Source organism: Mus musculus, chromosome 2 (genome assembly GCF_000001635.26).
Source record: "Mus musculus strain C57BL/6J chromosome 2, GRCm38.p6 C57BL/6J".
Lineage (NCBI taxonomy): Eukaryota > Metazoa > Chordata > Mammalia > Rodentia > Muridae > Mus > Mus musculus.
In genome coordinates this window covers 179422894-179435301 of record NC_000068.7, presented here as the reverse complement: position 1 = coordinate 179435301, position 12408 = coordinate 179422894, and the positions used below count along the sequence as shown (strand labels likewise).

At 48.3% G+C, this 12408-nt stretch overlaps 1 long non-coding RNA gene across 1 annotated transcript; it reads left to right on the top strand.

Annotated features, from left to right (window-relative positions):
* On the top strand, positions 1-4099 carry Gm36004. The gene is made up of 3 exons (XR_375424.1): positions 1-57; positions 2367-2503; positions 3931-4099. It is a non-coding gene; the product is annotated as a predicted gene, 36004 (long non-coding RNA).
* The last annotated feature ends 8309 nt before the right edge of the window (positions 4100-12408 follow it).

Here is a 12408-nt window from a genome sequence, read left to right as displayed (position 1 = left end):
CAGTTCCAGAAGGACCTGGGGATGCAGCTTGCACCCTTGCATGTTAGACGTAAACAGGTCAGTTGCTGAACTTGGACACCATTCATGTTCTCTCCCATGCAGAAGGTAAGGCTGGGCCCCTGAGCGACAGGTATCCTCAGCCTATGTCATGCCGCCTAGGTGACATTGTTTGAGACCTGCCCTACTCAGCACCCTGTCCCAGGAGGTGTGTAGCAACAGCTACTGAAAGTGTTACAGTCTCAGGTTCTACAGTAACTCTGATGGAGAAGAAACTGCACAGGCAGAAGTAGGAAGCCCCCTCCTCTAGTATCCCTGGAGAACAACTCCCTGGGAGAGCAGGTGAAGGATGAAGAGTGGTGCCTCTAGGCCAGTCTCAGACTGATACTGTGGAGAATGAGCCCAACCCCAGGGGCTCAGTGCAACCTGGGTGACTGACACCAGTGTGATTCCCCCTACTGAGTATAATCACCTCTAGAGGTTCCCAGCACCTTAGCTCAGAAGGAATGATGCCATCTTTCCACTGAGGGGTTTGCTACAGTAGGCAGAAAGATGCTGTCTTAGCGTTTCTGTTGCTACAATGAATACCATGACCAAAAAGTAAGTTGCCAAGGAAAGGGTACATTTGACTTAAACTGCTATGTCACTGTTAATCATTGAAGAAAGTCAGGACAGGAGTTCAAACAGGGAAGGAACCTGGAGGCAGGAGCTGATAACAGAGGTCATGGAGGAGTGTTGCTTAGTGGTTTGCTCCTCTATAGCTTGTCCAGCCTGCTTTCTTATAGAACCCAGGGGTGGCACCACCAGCAATGGGCTGGGCCCTCCCCTTTCAATCACAAGTTACGAAATGTCCTACAGCCAGATCTTATGGAGGCATTTTCTCAGTAGGGGTTCCCTCCTTTCAGATAACTCTAGGCTGTGTCACGTGGACATCAAACTATCCAGCACATAGCCAGGCATGATGGTACACACCTTTAGCTCTTGGGAGGCAGAATCAGTAGGATCTCTATGAGTTCAAGGCCAGCCTGGTCTACAAAGTGAGTTATAGGAAAGTACCAGGGCTACACAGAGAAACAAACAAACAAATAAAACCTAGCCAGCACAGATGTACATCTGATGAAGGAAATGTGGCCAGAGGGAAGCGCTTGCAAGCATAAGGAGCTCCAGCGTCCCAGCACAAAGTGGCTGACTGTGGTAAGGGGACATCTGCAAGCCCCGCACTGGGGAGGCACACTGGCCAGACAGTTTAGTAGAATCTGTTAGCTTCAGCTTTAGTGAGAGACCTTGTGTCCCAGCTGACTGTTACTGTCAACCTAGAGTCACCTGACCAGAGTCTTAATCGAGGGAGTGCTCTGGTCAAGTTTGTCTGTGGGTACGTCCGTGGGGATTTGTCTTGATTGTTAATTGCTGCAGACAGCCTGACCATCCCACTGTGGGCAGCACTACCCCTAGACAGATGGACCTGGGCTACATAAGGAAGCTAGTTGCGCATGAACCTTTAAAGGAGCCAGCAAGCAGCTCATGGTCTCTGTTTCAAGTTCCTGCTTGAACTCCTATCCTGACTTCCCCCAGTGACCAACTGCAACCTATGAGCTGACCTTTCCTTCCTAAGTGGCTTTTGGCAATGGTATTTGTGACAGACCTGTCTCAGAGAGTCAGATGGGAAATGACTGAGGAAGACACATCTGGACTTCTAACACATGTGCACACATACCTATTTGCATGCTCATGTGAATATACCCTACACACATGCACACACATAGAGACAGAGAGACAGAGAGACAGACACAGAGGCACAGAGAGAGACAGACAGAGAGACAGAGACACAGAGACAGATAGAGACAGAGACACAGAGACAGATAGAGATAGAGACAGAGACACGGAGATAGACAGAGATAGAGACACAGAGAGATAGAGGCAGAGAGACACAGAGATAGACAGAGAGACACAGAGATAGACAGAGATAGAGACACAGAGACACAGAGACAGAGAGACACGGAGAGATAGAGGCAGAGAGACACAGAGATAGACAGAGATAGAGACACAGAGACACAGAGACAGAGAGACACAGAGAGATAGAGGCAGAGAGACTCAGAGAGACAGAGATAGACAGAGACAGAGAGAGTTCAAAACTGGTGACCACCATATGTGGGGTGGCAGCATCAGGCACTAGACACACTATGCTGAAAGCTGGGCATGGGGGTAAGATGAGAGATCACCAGATGTCCTCCTCAACTGCAAAGAAGGAGCCCCCGCCTCGCCCCCTATCCTGGTCCCGGGAAAGGGCCCAGCAGAGAGTATCCCAGCTGGGATGTAACTCCTTGTGGCATGTAAAATGTAAAATGTAACTCCTTGTGGGCCCTGTGCAGGACCAGGGAGAATGAGTGAAAGGCCGAGCGGATTCAGGGAGCTGGTTATTCCCCAAGCCTGTGTCAACCTGTGGAGAAAGCCACCTCAATCCACCAGCCAGCATCTTAGTCTAGTACAGATGGACTCCTGTGCAGAGGTGAGGAGCAGAAGTTGGGATCAGGTAAACTGAGGGAGTCTGGTCTAGTTCTCCGAAAGGCCAGTGTCACTGATCCTCCCATGCCAGCATCCTCTGTATCCCCGCTATGACCACAGTGCTATGCATGCTTCCGGACTGCAGAAGGGTTGAGTGGGGGCACTCCCTGTCTAGCCGCCCTTACAGTGTGGTGGAGAAGCTGGGTCTAGGACAAAGGCTAGTTGGCTCAATAGGTGCACACGGTAGCCACACCACAGATTCAGACCATGAACTCAGCCTGTCTTTACTCCCTAACATGCAGAAGGCAGCCACATAGTGTCAGCCTTTACGCACAGAGGAGTTTGGTCAAAACACAGGTACCTCTCACCTACAGAAAGGGACAGAGGCTTAGAAGCTAAGTAGTTGTGGGTAGTCCAAGCTCCCCAGCCAATGGAGTTGCGCAACTGCAGGGCCAGATGTCTATCTCCTGTCTCTGAGATCTCATTCTATACTTTCCCAGTGTAGCCTCTATTTCCTGTGCTAAGTAGACACTCCCTCCCACTTTTGGAAAATTAATACTTTATCTTTAGCTCAGTTGGTAGAATGCTTGCTCAGGATGCTCAGTGTTCTAGGATCCATCTCCAGTGCCACTTACCTTGAGTATGGTGGGACGTATTTGCAATTGCGGGACTTGGGAGGTAGAGGCAGACAGATAAGAAGGGGCTGGCAAGACAGCTCAGTGGACACAAGTTCCTGAGGACTTGAAGTTGAGAACTGACTTCTGCAAGATTACCCATTGACCCACACACATGCACCCAGGCACATAAAATTCAGACATGAAATTAAAAACAAAATTTTAAGGCTTTATTCTTAAGAGTAGCTCTAGGTTTGCAGAAAGGTGGGTCAGAAAGAATGGAGATTAGACAGGCTTCCCTACCCAGTGTTCACAGAGGTGTGATTTGGAGGCTCATACCAGTGAAACAGTCCCTCCTTACTAAGGGGTCAGCCCTGTGGGAAGATTATAGCAGGTCCCAAGCCTGTATGGCTACACTGTTGCTGAGCGCTGAACTTTATTAGGGAGCTCCCATGTTTGACTGGAAACAGTGTGGCCATTTTGATAGTGCCACTCAGAAAAGTTTCCTGGCTAAGCACCCTCCATGCTTCCTTCTAGCCCAGTCCCTAACCCTGGAACCTCCTGCTCTCTCTAAAGACTCTACAGTCTTTTCTTCTCTGGCAAGTCCTATCGCTGGAACCAGAACATGGAGCCTTTTCAGAGCCTCCCTCCACTTAGCAATATAGATTTGAGTTTATTTTATGTCTTCACAGCTAAATAGCTCCTTTTCATAACTGACTAATATTCTGCAACATAAAAGGCAGGCATTTATCCCCCTCCCCCGACATGACTGTCAGATAAAACTCTGGTCTCTTACCTTCTCCACCTACTTTTCCAGCTACAGAGTTGCTGCTTTTTGCCTTACCAGGTGGATTGGCACTGAGCAGCCCAGCCTGTGAGCAAGCTATCTGGGACCTACTATGAGCACCTGTGGTACCCTGTGAATCCCCATGAACCTTTGTGAGCCCCCACAAGCTTCAATGAGCCCCACAAACTACAAGTTCTTTGAGCCCCAACAGTCCCGTGAAGCATCTTTTATGATGATGCTTTGGCCACCAACAAACACAGTCTTGTCTTTTCCACTTGAGAACTTCAGCTCCAGATAAATAAAGTGTTCTGCTTCCAGGTTAGTCCTCTTGTCCAATTAAAGTTATGATTTTTCTGTCTTGCTTATAAGTCCTAGCTAGGAAGTCCTATTCTAAGTAAACAGTCTTTGTTCTTAGCAATAATGATCTTCAGTGGTTTGACATGGTCCTCTCTACCCAGCTCACTGGAAATCTGGTGTTCTGAGGAACACCATGAGACACTGAGAGAGAAAGCCCAGCATAGATCACTTGGTCTGAGACACTCAAGAGGCTCAATATTCTGGAATGTTTCAGTCCAGCCTGAGCCCAGAGAAAGAAGTGATGCTCTGGCCCCTTCATAGACTGATTAGTGTGTAGTGGCTCAACTCCCCTTGTCCCCATTCTTCCTTTTGAGGTGGGAAGCTTAGCCTTGGCATCCTGGGAGAATCCCAGACTCAAGGAAGCAGCAATGTCAATGGTAGATGAGTGTTGATTGGCTGAGAGAAAAATCCATGAGGAGAACAGGGTAGGAAGACCCTCCTATCAATCCTGGATCCCCAGACACCAGAGTCTGAGGGTCAATCAAGCCTGGGGAATGTGGTGTCCTTGGGCTCGTCTCTTCACTGAAGTATCACCTCAGCCAAGTCACATTCCCAGGAATCACTGAACAGTGGAGCCATTATGGAAAGGAGACTTGATTGTAGGTGACATGCCTTCTTCTGCCCAGAGGGTGGGTTCAGAATGTTTGGTCAAGGAGGGACCCTCTTGCTAGAGTGAACACACCAGTGTCCCCCAGTACAGGCTGCCTACCCAACCCAACTTCTTTTCACTTCAGGCAGCTCTGTGGCTGTGTGTAGGCTGAGCTCAGGGAGGGGGGCTGGAGAATGAGAAGGAGAGCAAGAGACAGAATGAGTCCCACATCCTTTGTAAAACTCATCTAAAGTTGTCAGAGTGGGAAGTGATCTGATTATACGAGCTAAGACGCCATATGGCCCCAGCAGGGCAGGGCCTTCTGAGTGTGTCTGTGGGACGCTAACAATGTCTCCTGAGAACAGAACCCCACATGCACTTGCACGTGCTTGGTCAGTACCTGCTCTACAGCACAACCTCGGCTGGCTTCACATTCTTCCTGGCCTTTCTTCCTGACACGATCTCACAGGTCTTCATGGCTGTGTCTGTCTATCTTGGAATCTCAACAGGTAATAGCATCACTCACAAATAAGGCAAATGTATGAGCCCATGGGGTTTGCTCACCTTACACAGCCCAGAGTTTACACCTATGAGCTTGCCTTCTCCCCATCCTGAGCCCTGTCTCTACCAATCAGTTTCCAGTCTCCTGGACATACCTCCTGCAGACTGCCTGTATTGAACCAGGCAGTAGTGGGCTTATTTCAGTTAGCATGGTCTCCAGGGTTCATCTGCATGGCTGCCCATGGCAAGAGTTCCTTATTTCAGGTTGGCTAATGTTCCTTTCTGTTGCTGGACCACATCATCTGCCACCTGTCAATCGACACTTGGGTTGGTTGCATAGCCTGGCTGGGGGGAAAAGGCTGCTGGGGACCTGGGTATAGACACATTGTTTTCAAGTGAGTCTGGGACACCAACCCAGAAATATTGGACATTTCACAGAGAAGCAACAGTCTGGGACACTGAAGGGACAATGGAGAGACAAAAAGGTAGTAAGAGAATATCTTGAGACCCACAGGGATGAAACATATTGTATCAAGATGAGGGGGACACTAAAGGTGGCCCCAAAGCCCCACATGTCAGGGAGAGCTAGAAAAAGAATGCACCAAGCTTAGAGTTAGCAGGAGTAGGGCTCTGGCAGTGCCCTATGTGAGCAGAGAGTGGGCACAGAGCTTAATCATAGCTATGTAAATAAAACAAAGTCTTTGTTTCAAGCCAAACTACTGTAATCAGCATTGTGCATATGGGGGATGGAGAGTGGGTAGAACCCATCTCCATTTTCCATTGCAGTCTAAAACCTGCCTTCCTGTTTTCCTGAGGTCTGGAATAGTCAGAATGCAGGCCAGAGGCCTCAGGGGCTTTTATTTGCATGGACCATTTACATAATCATGCATATTCATGGACATCGATTTTCCTGTTGTGTTCAAAATACCATTGACTTCGGTATGTAAAATCAAATAAAATTAATAGTTCAACCTAAGCCAAGTGTATTCACACATATTACTCAAGGCCAAGGGTGAGAAAGCACAGGGCACCATGGGGCAGAAGGTTGGTGGTCGGCCCTGTTAGCTGATTCCAAGGGGCAGCTCTTCCAGCTGTAGAGAAACTGGGAGTGCTCCAGGCAGAAACAAGGGGATGAAGGGAGGCCTGAAATATTTGGCCAGGAAACACAGTGAGAGGAGAAGCCTACAGGAGTGGGCAGGAAACTCTGTGAGAAGAAGAGATAGTACATTGTTCTGTAACTCTGTAGTCTGAAACCTGTTGTGCAGCCCAGATTTACCTCAAGTTCAGGGTAATCCTCCTGCCTCAGCCTTTTTGGAGTGTTGGGATTACAAGTGTGAGCCACCACTCAGACTTAACCTTTCATTTTAAGACTTTCTTCCTTCACATGACCATATGAGTGAGCACTCTGAGAATTGGAGAGGTTGCTTTTTATTGCCTTGGTAGTGCCCAAGCGAATTAAAAACAACACAAAACAAAACGACAACGATGACAACAACAACAACAAACTCCACCACTAATCTAGAATCAGACTCCTGGACTTGCAAGGGGATTTTGCCATTGTGAGAAGGGTTGGCAAGTCCCTACCAAGGCTTGGGATATGGACTCTAAGGTGTAGCATTAGGATATTGCTTTTCATTCCAAAGACTGTGAGCCTGAGTTCTTCCCATTTTTTTTTTCCCGAGACAGGGTTTCTCTGTGTAGCCCTGGCTGTCCTGTGGAACTCACTCTGTAGACCAGGCTGGCCTCGAACTCAGGAATCTGCCTGCCTCTGCCTCTCGAGTGCTGGGATTAAATATGTGCACTGCCAACGCCCGGCTTTCTTCCCATCTTTCGAAAGAAACAGAATACATTTTTAGCTCAGGTAACTCGAAAGCCAAGATCTATATTGGGTTTAGGCAACCGGAAAGTGAAGTCAAGCCTTTACTTCAGGACTGGCTGGATCTGGGCACTCAGTTGTTTGCTCTGGACCCATGGGCTTCTGCACCATTCTGTATGAGGCTGTCTCCTGGGAGCAAGAAGGTCACGTGCACCTGAAATCGTGTAGACACTACATTCGCAGCAGCCTCCTGCTGGTGAGCAGAGTTTATTTTATTGCTTCAGCACAAGTTCTAGAGAGGAACCTCCCTAGATGCTGCAGTCCTGCTAAGCCAGTGAGTAGACCACTCAGTGTTCTGCGTGGCCAGGCTAGAGAGACAGCCAGAGGCTTGGTGGAGTTGGCTGAATCACACCGAGGAGGAGTAGAGTTCCCAGCAGATCAAGAGTCTTGTACCTGGAAGAGGATCAGATGGGGAGGAAGAAGCTTGGGCGTTCATGGAGGGGGTCAGGACATTTCAGCTCGAGAGTGGGGGCTCCTGGGGTCCTGCTTCAGCAGCTCAGGGTACTCTTGAGTAAGGACCTGAATCTGGAAGACAAAGCTGGGCATCTCCTACTGTAAGGGTCCGAAATCACCAAAGGAAGACCCCAGACTCAGATAGTATGAAAGACAAAGAACATTTATTCTGCAGAAACATCCAGTATGCAGGGGTAAACCATTCTTCAAAATTGTGACCCCAGACAAAAGTTGTGCAGGCCATCTTATAGGGAACCAGGGGAGCTCTTTAGAAGGCTCAGGTAATCTCTAATGTGTCTGGTAGGGGCCAAAGCAGTGACATTAGTATGATCTCGATTAGCTTCTTTGTTACTATGTTAGTTCTTCTATATTTAGAGAGTGGGTTTGGTAATCTAAGATTTCATTGGTGGGTGCTGGGGAGGTCATAGGGGTCAGCGTCTGATTGGCTTGTGCCAGGTGGTCAGTGGTCTGCATTCTTACTTCGAATATTTAACCACAGAATGAGACGGGGCTGCCCAGCACAGATGGACCATCTTAAGATATTTTTCTATTTTTGTGGGTATCTCTAGGCTGTCCTTTGGAAGGGGGTTTTATGACTTATTCCTGGAATTTATGGTCTATTTCTGGAGCTGGTAACTTATGGCCAAGTTCTAGAGCGGCTGACCTATGGCCTAGTTCCTGGTACTGGTAGCTTTCTTTTTAAAATCGGACCGGGTCCTAAAATGGACAAATGGGGTTTATGTTTTTCCTTTTATTACCTTTTATTATTGATTAGGCCTTAAAGGAAAAGTGAGGGCCTGGAGAGATGGATCAGTGGTTAGAGCATTGGCTCCCCTTGCAGAGGACCAAGGTTTGGTTCCCAGCGCCCACTTGATAACTCACAGATGTCCGCAATCTAGTTTCAGGGGATTCTGAGATCTACTTATGGCCTCTTCAGGCAACACATGCACATGTGCACTCACACCTGCACACATATACACACTAATGGACACATACACTGTGCACTTACATACCTGCCAGAATACCCTTACACAGTAAATAAAATATATTCAAATAAGAAGGAAAATGAGGGGGAGAAAAAGGAGAAGGAGGAGCAGAAGGGGAGGAGGAGGAGCAGAAGGGGAAGAGGAACAGTAGGGGAGGAGGAGGAAAGAAAAGTGAAAGACCTGAGATATCCTCAGAGACCCAAGTGTTAAGATCCTTCCTGTGGTTGTTGCTCACCCTGACTTAAGTGTGGGAGGTTCCCCGTGGTTTTTTGAGCTCCTAGGGCTGAATCCTGTTGCTCAGCCAGGTTAGCCCCACCTCAGGTCCTCACCTTGTGCAGAGCCAAGCAGTATCTGCTCAGGTCACTGCACAGAAGTGACAGAAGCCTGGGACAGGGAGGCGACCCTTCTAAATCAATGGAGAGCGATGGCTATGTGCTTCACCTTCAGAGATGCGGCTCAGACAGAGCAACTCGACAGCAAAATTGAAAGTAAATGGAATTTCAGGGGTGATGGCGGCAGGGCCAGGGTGGGAAGGTGGCCTTTGTAGCATGAATTCATATGCATTATAAAAAATATCGCCCGAATCTAAAGAACTTGGCATGCTTCCAGGAGACATGCAGACACTCGAGCTGTGTTTACCCAGCATGCTTCAGTAAACTTTCAATCTATTTACAGGTATGCATGACAGAGTACCTTGAATGTATGAGTTATTGGTTCTGCTATAAATGGAATTAATCATATGAGGTGGAGACCTGGAGCAATAACAAGTTGCTGAAGTTAGCTCCGCTTGAGACAAGAGCAGCCCCCTCCCCTGGGAACCTTCTCACCATCTACAGCCCTTGGCCAGCTCACTAGCTACCCCAGGGGTTATGCAAACAGGAAGTGAAGCAACTGTCCGGAACAGGTGGCTAGTGAGAAATAAATCTAAAAGCAGGGGAGGCTGGGAAACAATTTACCCCAGGATGGAGCTTTTCGAAGACAGAGATGCCCAGAGTACTCTCTGAGGTCATCAGTCTCCAGACAAGGCCCTCACTATGGTCACAGAGGGATAATCGTCATGCAGTGTCACGGGTTACATCGCCCAGATGGTCAGAAGTGTAGAAGAGCAGGCCCCAAGTTCATTATGTCCCATTGGGTAGAGAGAAAGGCTGCTCCAATGGTAGCCAACAGGTAATGGGAGCTTCGGCAATAGGTTCTGTCCCATGAGAGGATGAGACATATCTTTTGCATGGCATTCTGAAGCACAAATGAGCAGATGACCCAAACTGAGATAATGAGAATCATGCCAACCTTCTGCCCTAGTCATTGCTAACATTTTCAGAGAAGCCATCTGAGGCCCAGGTTCACACCATTGTAATTCCAAAGTCCAGCTGTTGATGGGGCAGATGCAAAAGACAAGCAGAAAATATTTCACAGGCTGTGGACTAGGGGGTGCTGGAGCCAGTGTCTGCTGTCCTGGAACGTGTGAGCACACTCACCCTCAGGTGTTTCTCCACAGGTGTCTCCCCATTCATCAAAACACAGAACCTGAGTAATTCACCCCAACTCACATCCAATCATGTAGAGCCTCACTGTGATTGACAGGGTGGACCCTGAGTACCAAGCCTGCCAGCTCTCTGTTTCAATTGCTCTGGGCAAACACCAATTAGGAAGAGCAGAAGCACACGGGGGGGCCAGACATGACTTTGGCCACCTCCTCCCAGGCCTGACTGCTGACTGAAAGCCTCTTTCTTGTTTGTCAGGGGCCAGACAGCTTTATAATTATTGAAATAAAGTCGTGGTTTGAAAGTGATGTCAAATAGCTGGCAGTGTAATGATCTTGTGACTATGGCTGTCAAAGAGCTGACAGGTTGGGGGGTGCCTGGTGGGCCTTTGCTTTGGGAAGGCTGGGTGTTCCTTCCTACCCTGCCTCAGAATGGGCTGTAAGAAATTCAGGACAGTCCACACTGCCCAAGGCATTGAGAGCCATGACAGGTTGCTTGTACCCTGGGGTTGTGGTGGTGCGTGGGTGAAAGCCAGTCAAGCAAGTTGATGTGTTTTGGTCTTCCTGGCTTGAGGCTATGGCACTGTGGCCTGGGGCTGACCTGGGTGGATTTTGGTCAGCCTTGTGGCTCCTGGGTTGACACACTTACATCCTAAGTATAGCCTGGGTGGGACCACTGCCCTGGGTTGACTTCTGGTGATCTGATTTAGGCAAGGCTGCTTGGCTTGGCTTTTGCTGACCTGGTAGAGCCAGGATGAGCTGGGTGGGAACGTGACTTGCTTGTCTCTCTTTGGCACTACCCTGGGTTCTGTGTTTTTGAGGCACCAAATAGGAATGGCTTCATTGGCAAGCCAGTCTAACCCAAGATGGTTGAGTTTCAGATCAGAGAGACCCTGGCCGGGGGGTGGGGGAAGAACAACCAAAAATGTAGAGATTGTATAGAGTGACTAATAAAGAAAGATACACTGAAGGCGACCTCTGGCCACAACACATGACTGAACACATGCATATCACACACACACACACACACACACACACACACACACACACACACACACACATACACACACATACACACCCCACAAAACTTTCACCTCTGAAGGCAGATGGCTTTTTACTCTATAAATATCATCAGAATCTTTCTGGAGTGAGAAAAATACTCATGTCACTGTTTTTCCTCACGCACCAGTATTGAGTTGGACCACTGGAACACTTTTGATGTCTAACGTGACAGTTTTACAGAGGCCTGTTGATCACACCAACACACATATGCATGCATTCTTTAATTTTCACTGATTCACAGATACTGCCTGGGAACAACACCATAGTTAGTGGTCCCAGGCCATGTCCCCATACCTCAACCTGGCAGCAATAATCGCTGCCCTTCCCAGGCCAGGGGTGCTTGGACAAAGGAGGAATACATTCCCAAAGACAATGAAACCCAGAGAAAGTCACAGGGACCCTGCCCAGAAGGCTGCCAGGAAGAAAAACTTCCTTCAAATGTGCTAATGAAGTATGAGACTGTGTAGCTCAAACCTGGCCTTTGGGTTTTTTTTTTCCTTCTGCAAAATAAAAAAGAAAATAGAAACTGGTGGTTGTTCAGACTTCCAGCACTTGAGAGGCAGAGGGAAGAGGATCAGGAGTTCAAGGCCAGCTTGGGCTACATGAGACCCTGTCTTACAAAAGGAAAAAAAAACTGACAAGAAAAAAAGGACCTGCTGTGTGGTCCTCTGGAGCACAGCATGACCTTTACCCCCTAGAAGAAACTAGCATGGATTTTCTGCTTCTCCCAGCTCTGGAGGGCCTGGTGGACATTCCATTCCTTGGGCCATGGCTTGATGTCCTTCTTCAGGACAATCTCTAGTTACATGGTTCTTCTTTTAAACAAACAAACAAACAAACAAACAAACAAAACCTTAATTTCAATTGAATTTTGTGTATATGTGTGTAAATGCCAGAAGTCAACTTCAAGAGCTGTCTGCCTCATTGGGGCTGGCTTTCTGGTTCAGAGGTTCAGTCTATTACCATCAAGGTGGAAACATGGCAGCATCCAGGCAGGAGGGGCTGAGAGTTCTACATCTTCATCTGAAGGCTGCTAGGAGAAGACTGGCTTCCAGGCAGCTAGGAGGGGAATCTTAAAGCCCATGCCCACAGTGACAAAATTCTCTACTAAAGTCACAACTACTCCACCAAGGGCACACTTACTCCACCAAGGCCACACCCACTCCATCAAAGCCACACCCATTCCAAAAAGGCCACACTT